General features: G+C 37.6%; 1 protein-coding gene across 1 annotated transcript in view; it reads left to right on the forward strand.

Moving 5' to 3' along the window:
- The window catches only part of IL1RAPL2 (interleukin 1 receptor accessory protein like 2), a 516,387-nt gene that overhangs the window by 328,348 nt on the left and 172,551 nt on the right, over nucleotides 1-15,488 (forward strand). The gene's annotated exons all lie outside the window — the stretch shown is intronic.

The raw sequence follows: 15,488 nt of genomic DNA on the forward strand, positions 1-15,488 counted from the left end.
AGAAGACGAATTTGGAAGTATTTCCTCCTCTTCTATTTTTTTCAAAACAGGTTTTGAAGGGTTGATAACAATTCTTTAAATATTTAATAGAATTCACCAAGGAAGCCATCTGGGTCTGTGTTTTTCTTTAATTCAGTTAGGCTCAGGAATATATTTTGTATGATTCTTATCTTTTGAAATTGATTGATTTGTTTTATGGGCTCATATATAATCTACCCTGGAGAATATTTCATGTATGCTTGAAAAGATTCTGTATTTTGTAGTCATTGAGTATACAGTTCTATATATGTCAGTTATGTTGAGTAATTTGATAGTGTTATTTACATCTTCTGTTTTCTTCCAATGTTCTATCTATTTGTTTTTATCTATTATTGAGAGCAAAATACTGAAAGCTCCCCAAGTCTTACTGAATTGTGATTTTTCTTTTCAATTCTTTCTGGTTTTGTTTTTTGTGTTTGTGGCTTTATGGTTAGGTGCATATAAACTTGTTATTGTTATATCTCCCTGATGTATTTTGTCATAAAATATTCATCTTTGTCTCTTTTTTTTGGGGGGGGGTATTGATGTAACCACCTCAACTCTTTTATGGCTACTGTTTTCATGGTATGTCTTTTCACATCATTCTACATTCAATTTATTTATGTATTTTAATTAAGGTGTGTCTCTTGTAAAGAGCAGATAATTGTATCTTGTTTTTTTTTTTTAATCCACTCTGAAAATCTTTGCCTTTCAATTTGGGCATTTAGACAATCCACATTTAAGATAATTATTGATTTGGTTGGATTAACATTTATAATTTACCTTGTTATTTTATATGTCTTCTTATGTTCTTAAGTTTCCCTTGACTGCTTCTTTTTGGGTTAATTTTTTTTTTCATGTACTGTCTTAATTTCTCTGTATATTTTTATCTAATTTTAAACGTTATTTCCTTAGTGGTTCCTCTAGGGATTACAATATGCATCTTAATTTAAAGAATCTCCTTCAGATTAATACCAGTATGATTCTAGAAAAATATAGGAACTTAATAACTATAAAGTTCCATTTCCTTTCTTCCTTGTGCTATTACTGTCATATGTATTATATCTATGTATGATCAACATAATAATACTATTATAATTATTGCTTCATGTAACCTTGTCTTTTAAAGAAGTAAAGAGTGTTTTATATTAACCTACCTAAAACCTTCACTGGTATTCTACATTTCCTCTTGTGGCTCTGGGTATAGTGTCATTTCCTTTCAGCTTTGAAGGTCTTCCTTTAGTATTTCTTATATGACATTCTGGCTAGCAACTTGTTCTCTCAGTCTTTGTTAATCTAGGAACATCCTTATTTAATCTTCATTTTTGAAGGATAGTTTCACTGGATATAGAATTATTTGTTCAGATATAGATATAGCTACAGACATATATTTAATTTTTATATATTTTTTTTTATTGATTGATTGATTGATTGATTGCTGTGTTGGGTCTTCGTTTCTGTGCGAGTGCCTTCTCCAGTTGCGGCAAGTGGGGGCCACTCTTCATCGCGGTGCGTGGGCCTCTCAGTATCGTGGCCTCTCTTGTTGCGGAGCACAGGCTCCAGATGCGCAGGCTCAGTAACTGTGGCTCACGGGCCTAGTTGCTCCGCGGCATGTGGGATCTTCCCAGACAAGGGCTCGAACCCGTGTCCCCTGCATTGGCAGGCAGATGCTCAACCACTGCGCCACCAGGGAAGCCCTACAGACATATATTTAATTCTAGCACTTTTCATATGGCATTCTAGCCTTCATTCTTATGAGGTCAACATTTATCATATTAATGTTTTCCTATATGTAATGAGTTATTTTTCCCTTGCTGCTCTCAAGATTTTGTCTTTGTTTTTAACTTTTAATGGTTTGCTTATGATATATCTAGATGTGGATTGCTTTGTGTTTTTCCTAACTGGTGCTTGTTGAACTTCTCAGATATATAGATTAACTATAGTCACCTTGCTGCACGTTGAACCTCCAGGAGTTATTTATTTTATTTTATTTCATGGAAAGGCATTTTATTTTAAATATAGCAGTTTGTACATGTCAATCCCAAACTCCCAATCTATCCCTCCCCTCCACCCTTCCCCCTGGTAACCATAAGTTCCTTCTCTAAGTCTGTGAGTCTGTTTCTCTTTTGTAAATAGGTTCATTTGTATCAATCTTTTTAGATTCCACATATAAGTGATATAATATGATACTTGTCTTTCTCTGTCTGACTTACTTCGCTTAGTATGATAATCTCCAGGACTTATTTATTTTATAACTGAAAGTTACACCTTTTGACCACCTTTATCCACTTTGCCCACCCCCCCCCATCCCTCCCTCTGACAATCACCAATCTGCCCTTTGTATCTATGAGTCCATTTTTTGTTTGTTTTTTTAGATTCCACATCTAAGTGAGATAATATAGTATTTGTCTTTGTCTGTCTGACTTATTTCACTTTTCACTTAGCGTAATGGCCTCAAGGACCATTCTTGTTGTTGCAAATGATGAGATTTCCTTCTTTTTTTATGACTGATTAATATTCCATTGTATATTTATACCTTGTTTTCTTTCTCCATTTATCCATCAATGGAAACATAGGTTGTTTCCATGTCTTGGCTATTGTAAATAATGCTGCAGTGAACATGGGTTTGCAGATGTCTTTTTGCATTAGTATTTTAGTTTCCTTTGGATAAATACACAGAAGTGGAATTGCTGGAACATATGATAGTTCTATTTTTAATTTTTTGAAGAATCTCATGCTGTTTTCTATAGAGGCTTCACCAATTTACATTCCCACCAACTATACATCAGGGTTCTCTTTTCTCCACATCCTTGCTGACACTTGTCATTTCTTGTCTTTTTGCTGATAGCCATTCTAACAGGTGTGAGGTGATATCTCACTGTGGGTTTTGATTGGCATTTACCTGATGATTAGTGATGTTGAACATCGTTTCCTGTAGGGGACAATTTTATCAGTTTTATTGACTTATTTTTTTCCTGTATTTAGGCCATACTTTCATATTTTTTTGCATGTTTTATGTATTTTTTTGTTGCTGTTGAAAACTGAGCATTCTAGATAAAATATTGTAGCAACTCTGGGTTTTGATCTCTCCTCCACCACTGTGGCTTATTGTTGTTGCTATTTTGTGTTTGTTTTTTTCTTTGTTTAGTGACTCTACTGAACTAAGTCCATGAAGTCTATTTTGCCACAGTTTGTGGCCTATGAAATCACTGCTAAGTTTTTCTTCCTTGTTCTTATTTTTAAGCCTGGTTTCATAGAGGTTGCTCCTGGGTCAACATAGCTCTGTTGTTAGCCAATGATTTCTCATAGGTTGTACTTAGCACCTCAGACCCATAAGCCTTTGCTGATGTATCAGTGTGTGTGGTGCTTTGTAGATTTTACTTCCTTCTGGGCTCTTTACATCTTATCAGAATCTACTTCTGATAAGTATGTACATGTGTGCAGCCTCAGGGTTGGCCAGACGTGTTTAACTAGCTTGGGCCCTCATTCGGGGATAGATTTGTCCAAGCCATGACTTCAGCCTTGATTTAATAGAGCTGTTGGTCCTTCTCACTCACCAGCCTCCGAGATTATCACTTCCACTGACCACACTGTTATACATGAGTGTTGCCAGTGCTCACCTTTCCAAATCAAGTGAGCCACCATTGATAGTGGCAGAGAACTTGCCAGTTCTCATGGCCCACCACCCCCTGACAGAATCTCTGCTTTGGCTATGCAGGGTGATGGTGACAAGAGGTCTTAAGGATGAGAGAAGCCTCACCACAGATTCCCACTTTTCTTACCCAAAGTTCATCATTTTTTTCATGCATAAATGTTGTACAACTTTTGTCAATTTCCAGATTGCTTGAATGGTTATTTTTCTCAATTTGCCCATCATTACAGTTGCTTTGCTGGGAGAGTATTTACCAATTACTTTATTCAGCTGTAGCCCTAACTTGCATCTCCTGCATTGCCTGTTTGCTTTTTAGGTGACTAAATTCTTAAATGGAATATTGGATAATGTAAACAAGGAATAAACTAAAGAAATAAACAAAGCATCCCATGAATCTCAATGAATAAATAGATGTACAGTACCTTGCTTTTCACAGAATATTTGTTTACTGTAATTTGAATGTTCTAATTAGCATAGTATTTTATTTTATTTTATTTTCTATTTTCTTCTAAAAGGTTTATAGTTTTGCATTTTACATCTAGGTCTATGATCCACTTAGAGTTAGCTTTTTTGTAAGGTGTACATAACGGTTGAGTTTCAATTGGACATCTGAATGTCCAATTGTTCTAGAATAATTTCTTTTTTTTTAACATCTTTATTGGAGTATAATTGCTCTACAATCCTGTGTTAGTTTCTGCTTTATAACAAAGTGAATCAGCCATACATATACATATATCCCCACATCTCCTCCCTCTTGGGTCTCCCTCCTGCGTCTCCCTCCCACCATCCTTATCCCACCCTTCTAGGTGGTCACAAAGCACCGAGCTGATCTCCCTGTGCTATGCGGCTGCTTAACACTAGATATTGATTTTACAACTGGTAGTGTATATATGTCCATGCCACTCACTCACTTCGTCCCAGCTTACCCTTCCCCCTCCCCATGTCCTCAAGTCCATTCTCTACGTCTGTGTCTTTATTCCTGTCCTGCCTCTTGGTTCTTCAGAACAATTTTTTTCTTTTTTTAAGATTCCATATATATGTGTTAGCATACGGTATTTGTTTTTCTCTTTCTGACTTACTTCACTCTGTATGACAGACTCTAGGTAAATCCACCTCACTACAAATAACTCAATTTCATTTCTTTTTATGGCGAACTAATATTCCAATGTAAATAAGTGCCACATCTTCCTTATCTATTCATCTGTCGATGGACACTTAGGTTGCTTCCATGTCCTGCTATTGTAAATAGAGCTGCAATGAATATTGTGATACATGACTCTTTCTGAGTTATAGTTTTCTCAGGGTGTATGCCCAGTAGTGGGATCGCTGGGTCATATGGTAATTCTCATTTTAGTTTTTGAAGGAACCTCCATAGTGGCTGTATCAATTTACATCCCCACCAACAGGGCAAGAGGGTTCCCTTTTCTCCACACCCTCTCCAGCATTTATTGTTTGTAGATTTGCTAAAGATGCCCATTCTGACTGGTGTGAGCTGATACCACATTGTAGTTTTGATTTGCATTCCTCTAATGATTAATGATGTTGAGCATCCTTTCATGTGTTTGTTGGCAATCTGAATATTTTCTTTGGAGAAATGTCTGTTTAGGTCTTCTGCCCATTTTGGTATTTCATTGTTTGTTTTTTGATATTGAGCTGCATGAGCTGCTTGTATATTTTGGAGATTAATCCTTTGTCAGTTACTTTGTTTGCAAATATATTCTCCCATTCTGAGGGTTGTCTTTTTGTCTTGTTTATGGTTTCCTTTGCTGTGAAAAGCCTTTAAGTTTCATTAGGTCCCATTTGTTTACTTTTGTTTTTATTTCCATTTCTGTAGGACGTGGGTCAAAAAGGATTTTGCTGTGATTTATGTCATAGAGTGTTCTGTCTATGTTTTCCTCTAAGAGTTTTATAGTATCTGGCCTTCCATTTAGGTCTTTAATTCATTTTGAGTTTCTTTTTGTGTATGGTGTTAGGAAGTGTTCTAATTTCGTTCGTTTATATGTAGCTGTCCAGTTTCCCCAGCACAACTTATTGAAGAGGCTGTCTTTTCTCCATTGTATACTCTTGCCTCCTTTGTCAAAAATAAGGTGACCATATGTGCGTGGGTTTATCTCTGGGCTTTCTATCCTGTTCCATTGATCTATATTTCTGTTTTTGTGCCAGTACCATAATCTCTTGATTACTGTAGCTTTGTAGTATGGTCTGAAGTCCGGGAGCCTGATTCCTCCAGCTCCGTTTTTCTTTATCAAGGTTGCTCTGGCTATTCATGGTCTTTTTTGTTTCCATACAAATTGTGAAATTTATTGTTCTAGTTCTCTGAAAAATGCCATTGGTAGATTGATAGGGATTGCATTAAATCTGTAGATTGCTTTGGGTGGTATAGTCATTTTCACAATGTTGATTCTTCCAATCCAAGAACATGGTATATCTCTCCATCTCTTTGTATCATCTTTAATTTCTTTCATCAGTGTCTTATAGTTTTCTGCATACAGGTCTTTTGTCCCCTTAGGTAGGTTTATTCCTAGGTATTTTATTCTTTTTGTTGCAGTGGTATATGGGAGTGTTTCCTTAATTTCTCTTTCAGATTTTTCATCATTAGTGTATAGGAATGCAAGAGATTTCTGTGCATAAATTCTGTATCCTGCTACATTACCAAATTCATTGATTAGCTCTAGTAGTTTTCTGGTAGCATCTTTAGGATTCTCTATGTGTAGTATCACGTCATCTGCAAACAGTGACAGCTTTACTTCTTCTTTTTTTGATTTGGATTCCTTCTGTGATGGCTGTGGCTAAAACTTCCAAAACTGTGTTGAATAATAGTGGTGAGAATGGGCAGCCTTGCCTTGTACTTCATCTAAGAGGAAATGATTTCAGTTTTTCACCATTGAGAATGATGTTAGCTGTGGGTTTGTCATACATGGCCTTTATTACGTTGAGGTAAGGTCCTCAGTGCCTACTTTCTGGAGGGTTTTTATCATAAATGGGTGTTGAATTTTGTCAAAAGCTTTTTCTGCATCTATTGAGATGATCATATGGTTTTTCTCCTTCAGTTTGTTAGTATGGCGTGTCACATTGATTGATTTGTATATATTGAAGAATCCTTGCATTCCTGGGATAAACCCCACTTGATCATGGTGTATGATCCTTTTAATGTGCTGTGGGATTCCGTTTGCTAGTATTTTGTTGAGGATTTTTGTATCTGTGTTCATCAGGGATACTGGCCTGTAGTTTTCTTTCTTTCTTTTTTTTTTTTTCTTAGATTCCATATATATGTGTTAGCATATGGTATTTGTTTTTCTCTTTCTGACTTACTTCACTCTATATGACAGACTCTAGGTCCATCCACCTCACTACAAATAACTCAATTTCATTTCTTTTTATGGCTGAGTAATATTCCATTGTATATATGTGCCACATCTTCTTTATCCATTCATCTGTTGATGGACACCTAGGTTGCTTCCATGTCCTGGCTACTGTAAATAGAGCTGCAGTGAACATTGTGGTTCACGACTCTTTTTGAATTATGGTTTTCTCAAAGTATATGCCCAGTAGTGGGATTGCTGGATCGCATGGTAGTTCTATTTTTAGTTTTCTAAGGAACCGCCATACTGTTCTCCATAGTGGCTGTATCAATTTACATTCCCACGAACAGTGCAAGAAGGTTCCTTTTCTCCACACCCTCTCCAGCATTTATTTTTTGTAGATTTTTTGATGATGGCCATTCTGACCAGTGTGAGATGATATCTCACTGTAGTTTTGATTTGTATTTCTCTAATGATTAATGATGTTGAGCATTCTTTCATGTGTTTGTTGGCAATCTGTGTATCTTCTTTGGAGAAATGTCTGTTTAGGTCTTCTGTCCATTTATATATTGGTTTGTTTGTTCTTTTGATATTGAGCTGCATGAGCTGCTTGTAAATTTTGGAGATTAATCCATTGTCAGTTGCTTCATTTGCAAATATTTTCTCCCATTCTGAGGGTTGTCTTTTGGTCTTGTTTATGGTTTCCTTTTGATGTGCAAAAGCTTTTAAGTTTCATTAGGTCCCATTTGTTTATTTTTGTTTTTATTTCCATTTCTCTAAGAGGTGGGTCAAAAGGATCTTGCTGTGATTTATGTCATAGAGTGTTCTGCCTATGTTTTCCACTAAGAGCTTGATAGTGTCTGGCCTTACATTGAGGTCTTTAATCCATTTTGAGTTTATTTTTGTGTATAGTGTTAGGGAGTGTTCTAATTTCATACTTTTACATATAGCTGTCCAGTTTTCCCAGCACCACTTATTGAAGAGGCTGTCTTTGCTCCACTGTATATTCTTGCCTCCTTTATCAAAGATATGGTGACCATATGTGCGTGGGTTTATCTCTGGGCTTTCTATCCTGTTCCATTGATCTATATTTCTGTTTTTGTGCCAGTACCATACTGTCTTGCTTACTGTAGCTTTGTAGTATAGTCTGAAGTCAGGAAACCTGATTCCTCCAGCTCCGTTTTTCTTTCTCAAGATTGCTTTGCCTCTTCGGGGTCTTTTGCATTTCCATACAAATTGTGAAATTTTTTGTTCTAGTTCTGTGATAAATGCCAGAGGTAGTTTGATAGGGATTGCGTTGAATCTGTAGATTGCTATGGGTAGTAGAGTCATTTTCGCAATGTTGATTCTTCCAATCCAAAAACATAATATATCTCTCCATCTGTTTGTATCATCTTTAATTTCTTTCATCAGTGTCTTATTGTTTTCTGAATACAGGTCTTTTGTCTCCTTAGGTAGGTTTATTCCTAGATATTTTATTCTTTTTGTTGTAATACTAAATGGAAGTGTTTTCTTAATTTTACTTTCAGATTTTTCATCATTAATGTCTAGGAATGCTAGAGATTTCTGTGCATTAATTTTGTATCCTGCTAGTTTACCAAATTCATTGATTAGCTCTGGTAGTTTTCAGGTAGCATCTTTAGGATTCTCTACATATAGTATCATGTCATCTGCAAACAGTGACAGCTTTACTTCTTCTTTTCTGATTTGGATTCCTTTTATTTCTTTTTATTCTCAGATTGTTGTGGCTAAAACTTCCAAAACTATGTTGAATAAAGTGGTGAGAGTGGGCAACCTTGTCTTGTTCTGATCTTAGTGGAAATGGTTTCACATTTTCACCATTGAGGATGATGTTGGCTGTGGGTTTGTCATATATGGCCTTTATTATGTTGAGGAACGTTCCCTCTATGCCTACTTTCTGCAGAGTTTTTATCATAAATGGGTGTTGAATTTTGTCGAAAGCTTTCTCTGCATCGATTGAGATGATCATATGGTTTTTCTCCCTCAGTTTTTAATATGGTGTATCACATTGATTGATTTGCGTATATTGAAGAATCCTTGCATTCCTGGGATAAACCCCACTTAATCATGGTGTATGATCCTTTTAATGTGCAGTTGGATTCTGGTTGCTAGTATTTTGTTGAGGATTTTTGCATCTATGTGCATCAGTGATATTGGCCTGTAGTTTTCTTTCTTTGTGACATCTTTGTCTGGTTTTGGTATCGGGGTGATGGTGGCCTCGTAGAATGTGTTTGGGAGTGTTCCTCCCTCTGCTATATTTTGGCGTTTGAGAAGGATAGGTGTTAGCTCTTCTCTAAATGTTTGATAGAATTCGCCTGTGAAGCCATCTGGTCCTGAGCTTTTGTTTGTTGGAAGATATTTAATCACAGTTTCCATTTCAGTGCTTGTGATTGGTCTGTTCATATTTTCTATTTCTTCTTGGTTCAATCTTGGAATGTTGTGCATTTCTAAGAATTTGTCCATTTCTTCCAGGTTGTCCATTTTATTGGCATATAGTTGCTTGTAGTAAACTCTCATGATCCTTTGTATTTCTGCAGCGTCAGTTGTTACTTCTCCTTTCTCATTTCTAATTCTACTGATTTGTCTTCTCCCTTTTTTTCATGGTGAGTCTGGCTAATGTTTTATCAATTTTGTTTATCTTCTCAAAGAACCACCTTTTAGTTTTATTGATCTTTGCTATCGTTTCCTTCATTTCTTTTTCATTTATTTCTGATCTGATCTTTATGATTTCTTTCCTTCTGCTAACTTTGGGGTTTTTTTGTTCTTCTTTCTCTAATTGCTTTACGTGTAATGTTAGGTAGTTTATTTGAGATATTTATTTTTTCTTAAGGTAGGATTGTACTGCTATAAACTTCCCTCTTAGAACTGCTTTTGCTGCATCCCATAGGTTTTGTGTCATCGTGTTTTCATTTTCATTTGTGTCTAGGTATTTTTGGATTTCCTCTTTGATTTCTTCAGTTATCTCTTTGTTGTTAGACTTTTTCCTGTAATTGATATATAGTCTCCTAGCGTTGTGGTCAGAAAGGATACTTGATACGATTTCAATTTTCTTAAATTTACCAAGGCTTGATTTCTGACCCAAGATATGATCTATCCTGGAGAATGTTCCATGAGCACTTGAGAAGAATGTGTATTCTGTTGTTTTTGTATGGAATGTCCTATAAATATCAATTAAGTCCATCTTGTTTAATGTATCATTTAAAGCTTGTGTTTCCTTATTTATTTTCATTTAGGATGATCTGTCCATTGATGAAAGTAGGGTGTTAAAGTCCCCTACTATGATTGTGTTACTGTCGATTTCCCCTTTTATGACTGTTAGCATTTGCCTTATGTATTGAGGTGCTCGTATGTTGGGTGCATAAATATTCACAATTGTTATATCTTCTTCTTGGATTGATCCCTTGATCATTATGTAGTGTCCTTCTTTGTCTCTTGTAATAGTCTTTATTATAAAGTCTATTTTTTCTGATATGAGAATTGCTCCTCTATCTTTATTTTGATTTCCATTTGCATGGAATATCTTTTTCCATCCCCTCGCTTTCAGTCTGTATGTGTCCCTAGGTCTGAAGTGGGTCTGTTGTAGACAGCATATATACGGGTCTTGTTTTTGTATCCATTCAGCCAGTCTGTGTCTTTTGGTGGAAGCATTTAATCCATTTACAGTTAAGGTAATTATCGATATGTATGTTTCTATTTCCATTTTCTTAAATGTTTTGTGTTTGTTATTGTAGGTGTTTTCCTTCTCTTGTGTTTCTTGCCTAGAGAAGTTCCTTTAGCATTTGTTGTAAAGCTGGTTTGGTGGTGCTGAACTCTCTCAGCTTTTGCTTGTCTGTAAAGGTTTTAATTTCTCCATCAGATCTGAATGTGATCCTTGCTGAGTAGAGTAATCTTGGTTGTAGATTTTTCTCCTTCATCACTTTAAATATGTCCTGCCACTCCCTTCTGGCTTGCAGAGTTTCTGCTGAAAGATCAGCTGTTAACCTTATGGGGATTCCCTTGTGTGTTACTTGTTGTTTTTCCCTTGCTGCTTTTAATATTTCTTCTTTGTATTTAATTTTTGATAGTTTGATTAATATGTGTCTTGGCGTGTTTCTCCTTGGATATTTCCTGTATGGGACTCTCTGTGCTTCCAGGACCTGATTAACTATTTCCTTTCCCATATTAGGGAAGTTTTCAACTATAATCTCTTCAAATATTTTCTCAGTCCCTTTCTTTTTCTCTTCTTCTTCTGGGACCCCTATAATTCGAATGTTGGTGCATTTAATGTTTTCCCAGAGGTCTCTAGACTGTCCTCAGTTCTTTTCATTCTTTTTTCTTTATTCTGCTCTTCAGTAGTTATTTCCACTATTTTATCTTCCAGGTCACTTATCCGTTCTTCTGCCTCAGTTATTCTGCTATTGATCCCTTCTAGAGAATTTTTAATTTCATTTATTGTGTTGTTCACCATTGCTTGTTTGCTCTTTCGTTCTTCTAGGTCCTTGTTAAACGTTTCTTGAATTTTCTGTATTCTATTTCCAAGATTTTGGATCATCTTTCCTATCATTATTCTGAATTCTTTTTCAGGTAGACTGCCTATTTCCTCTTAGTTTGTTAGGTGTGGTGGGTTTTTACCTTGCTCTTTCATCTGCTGTGTGTTTTTCTGTTGTCTCATTTTGCTTAACTTACTGTGTTTGGGGTCTCCTTTTCTCAGGCTGCAGGTTCCTAGTTCCTGTTGTTTTTGGTGTCTGTCCCCAGTGGCTAAGGTTGGTTCAGTTGGTTGTGTAGGCTTCCTGGTGGAGGGGACTAGTGCCTGTGTTCTAGTGGATGAGGCTAGATCTTGTCTTTCTGGTGGGCAGGTCCACTTCCGGTGGTGTGTTTTGAGGTGTCTGTGGCCTTATTATGATTTTAGGCAGTCTCTCTGCTAATGGATGGGGTTGTGTTCCTGTCTTGCTAGATGTTTTGCATAGGGTGTCCAGCACTGTAGCTTGCTGGTTGTTGAGTGAAGCTGGGTCTTGGCGTTGAGATGTAGATCTCTGGGACATTTTCGCCGTTTGATATTACATGGAGCTGGGAGGTCTCTTGTGGACCAGTGTCCTGAACTTGGCTCTCCTACCTCAGAGGCACAGCCCTGACACCTGGCTGGAGCAGCAAGAGCCTTTCATCCACATGGCTCAGAATAAAAGGGATAAAAAATAGAAAGAAAGAAGAGAAAGAAAGGAAGGAAGGAAGAAAGAAAGAAAGAAAGAAAGAAGGAAGGAAGGAAGGAAGGAAAGAAAGAAAGAAAGATGGAAGGAAGGAAGGAAGGAAAGAAAGAAAGAAAGAAAGAAAGAAAGAAAGAAAGAAAGAAAGAAAGAAAGAAAGAAAGAAGGAAAAGATAAAATAAAATAAAGTAAAATAAAGTTATTAAAATAAAAAATATTTATTTAGAAAAAAAAATTTTTAAGTAAAAACTAAACAAGCAAAAACAAAACAGATGGACAGAACCCTAGGACAAATGGTAAAAGCAAAATTATACAGACAAAATCACACACAGAAGCATACACATACCCACTCACAAAAAGAGAAAAAGGGAAAAAATATATATATCTTTGCTCCCAATGTCCACCTCCTCAACTTGGGATGATTCGTTGTCTATTCAGGTATTCCACAGATGCAGAGTACATCAAGTTGATTGTGGAGATTTAATCCGCTGCTCCTGAGTCTGCTGGGGGAAATTTCCCTTTCTCTTCTTTGTTTGCACAGCCCCCGGTGTTCAGCTTTGGATTTGTACCCGCCTCTGCATGTAGGTGGCCTGAGGGCATCTGTTCTTCACTCAGACAGGATCTGGTTAAAGGAGCAGCTGATTCGGGGGCTCTGGCTCACTCAGGCCATGGGGAGGGAGGGGTACGGATGCGGGGCAAGCCTGCGGTGGCAGAGGCCAGCATGATGTTGCAACAGCCTGAGGCTCGCGATGTGTCCTCCTGGGGAAGTTGTCCCTGGATCACGGGACCCTGGCAGTGGCGGGTTGCACAGGCTCCTGGGAGGGGAGGTGTGGAGAGTGACCTTTGCTTGCACACAGGCTTCTTGGTGGCGGCAGCAACAGCCTTAGCGTCCCATGCCCGTCTCTGTGGTCCGCGCTGATAGCCGCGGCTCACGTCCGTCTCTGGAGCTCCTTTAAGCGGCGCTCTTAATCCCCTCTCCTCGCGCACCAGGAAACAAAGAAGGAAGAAAAAGTCTCTTGTCTCTTCGGCAGGTACAAACATTTTCCCGGACTCCCTCCCGGCTAGCTCTGGCACACTAGTCCCATCAGGCTGTGTTCACACAGCCAACACCAGTCCTCTCCCTGGGATCTGACCTCTGAAGCCCGAGCCTCAGCTCCCAGCCCACGCCCACCCCGGCGGGTGAGCAGACAAGCCTCTCGGGCTGGTGAGTGCTGGTTGGCACCATTCCTCTGTGGGTGAATCTCTCTGCTTTGCCCTCCTCATCCCTGTTGTTGTGCTCTCTTCTGTGGCTCCGAAGCTCCCCCCTCCGCCACCCACAGTCTCCGCCCATGAAGGGGCTTCCTAGTGTGTGGAAACCTTTCCTCCTTCATAGCTCCCTCCCAGTGGTGCAGATCCTGTCCCTATTCTTTTGTCTCTGTTTTTTCATTTTTCTTTTGCCCTACCCAGGTACGTGGGGAGTTTCTTGCCTTTTGGGTGCTCTGAGGTCTTCTGCCACCCTTCAGTGGGTGTTCTATAGGAGCTGTTCCACATGTAGATGTATTTCTGATGTATTTGTGGAGAGGAAGTTGATCTCCGCGTCTTACTCTTCTGCCATCTTGAAGCTCCTCGTAGTTTTCTTTCTTTGTGACATCTTTGTATGGTTTTGGTATCAGGTTGATGGTGGCCTCATACAATGAGTTTCGGAGTGTTCCTCCCTCTGCTATATTTTGGAAGAATTTGAGAAGGATAGGTGTTAACTCTTCTCTAAATGTTTGAGAGAATTCACCTGTGAAGCCATCTGGTCCTGGGCTTTGTTTGTTGGAAGATTTTTATCACAGTCTCAGTTTCAGTGCTTGTGATTTGTCTGTTCATATTTTCTATTTCTTCCCGGTTTAGTCTCGGAACGTTGTGCTTTTCTAAGAATTTGTCCATTTCTTCCACGTTGTCCATTTCATTGGCATATAGTTGCTTTTAGTAATCTCATGATCCTTTGTATTTCTGCAGTGTCAATTTTTACTTCTCCTGTTTCATTACTAATTCTATTGATTTGAGTCTTCTCCCTTTATTTCTTGATGAGTGTGGCTAATGGTTTGTCCATTTTGTTTATCTTCTCAAAGAACCAGCTTTCAGTTTTATTGATCTGTGCTATTGTTTTCTTCATTTCTTTTTCATTTATTTCTGATCTGATCTTTATGATTTCTTTCCTTCTGCTAACTTTGGGTTTTTTTGTTCTTCTTGCTCTAATTGCTTTAGGTGTAAGATTAGGTTGTTTATTTGAGATGTTTATTGTTTCTTGAGGTAGGATTGTATTGCTATAAACTTCCCTCTTAGAACTGCTTTTGCTGCATCCCATAAGTTTTGGGTCATCGTGTTTTCATTGTCATTTTTTAATGTATTCTTTGATTTCCTCTTTGATTTCTTCAGTGATCTCTTGGTTATTAATTAGTGTGTTGTTTAGCCTCCATGTGTTTTTCTTTTTTACAGATTTTTTCCTGTAATTGATATCTAGACTCATAGCAATGTGGTCGGAAAAGATACTTGATGTGATTTCAATTTTCTTATATCTACCAAGGCTTGATTTGTGTCCCAAGATATGATCTATCCTAGAAAATATTCCATGAGCACTTGAGAAGAAAGTGTATTCTGTTGTTTTTGGATGGAATGTCCTATAAATATCAATTAAGTCCATCTTGTTTAATGTATCATTTAAAGCTTGTGTTTCCTTATTTATTTCAGTTAGGATGATCTGTCCATTGATGAAACTGGGGTGTTAAAGTCCCTTACTATGATTGTGCTACTGGCAATTTCCCCTTTTATGGCTGTTAGCATTTGCCTTCTGTATTGAGGTGCTCCTATGTTGGGTGCATAAGTATTTACAATTGTTATACCTTCCTCTTGGATCGATCCCTTGATCATTATATAGTGTCCTTCTTTGTCTCTTGTAATAGTCTTTATTTTAAAGTCTATTTTTTCTGATATGAGAATTGCTACTCCAGCTTTCTTTTGATTTCCGTTTGCATGGAATACCTTTTTCCATCCCCTCACTTTCAGTCTGTATGTGTCTCTAGGTCTGAAGTGGGTCTCTTGTAGACAGCATATATATGGGTCTTGTTTTTTGTATCCATTCAGCCAGTCTATGTCTTTTGGTGGGAGCATTTAATCCATTTACATTTAAGGTAATTATTGATATGTATGTTCCTATTCCCATTTTCTTAAATGTTTTGGGTTTGTTATTGTAGGTGTTTTCCTTCTCTTGTGTTTCTTGCCTAGAGAAGTTCCTTTAGCATTTGTTGTAAAGCTGGTTTGGTGGTGCTGAACTCTCTCAGCTTTTGCTTG

The sequence above is a fragment of the Eschrichtius robustus genome, chromosome X (assembly GCF_028021215.1).
Source record: "Eschrichtius robustus isolate mEscRob2 chromosome X, mEscRob2.pri, whole genome shotgun sequence".
Taxonomy (NCBI): domain Eukaryota; kingdom Metazoa; phylum Chordata; class Mammalia; order Artiodactyla; family Eschrichtiidae; genus Eschrichtius; species Eschrichtius robustus.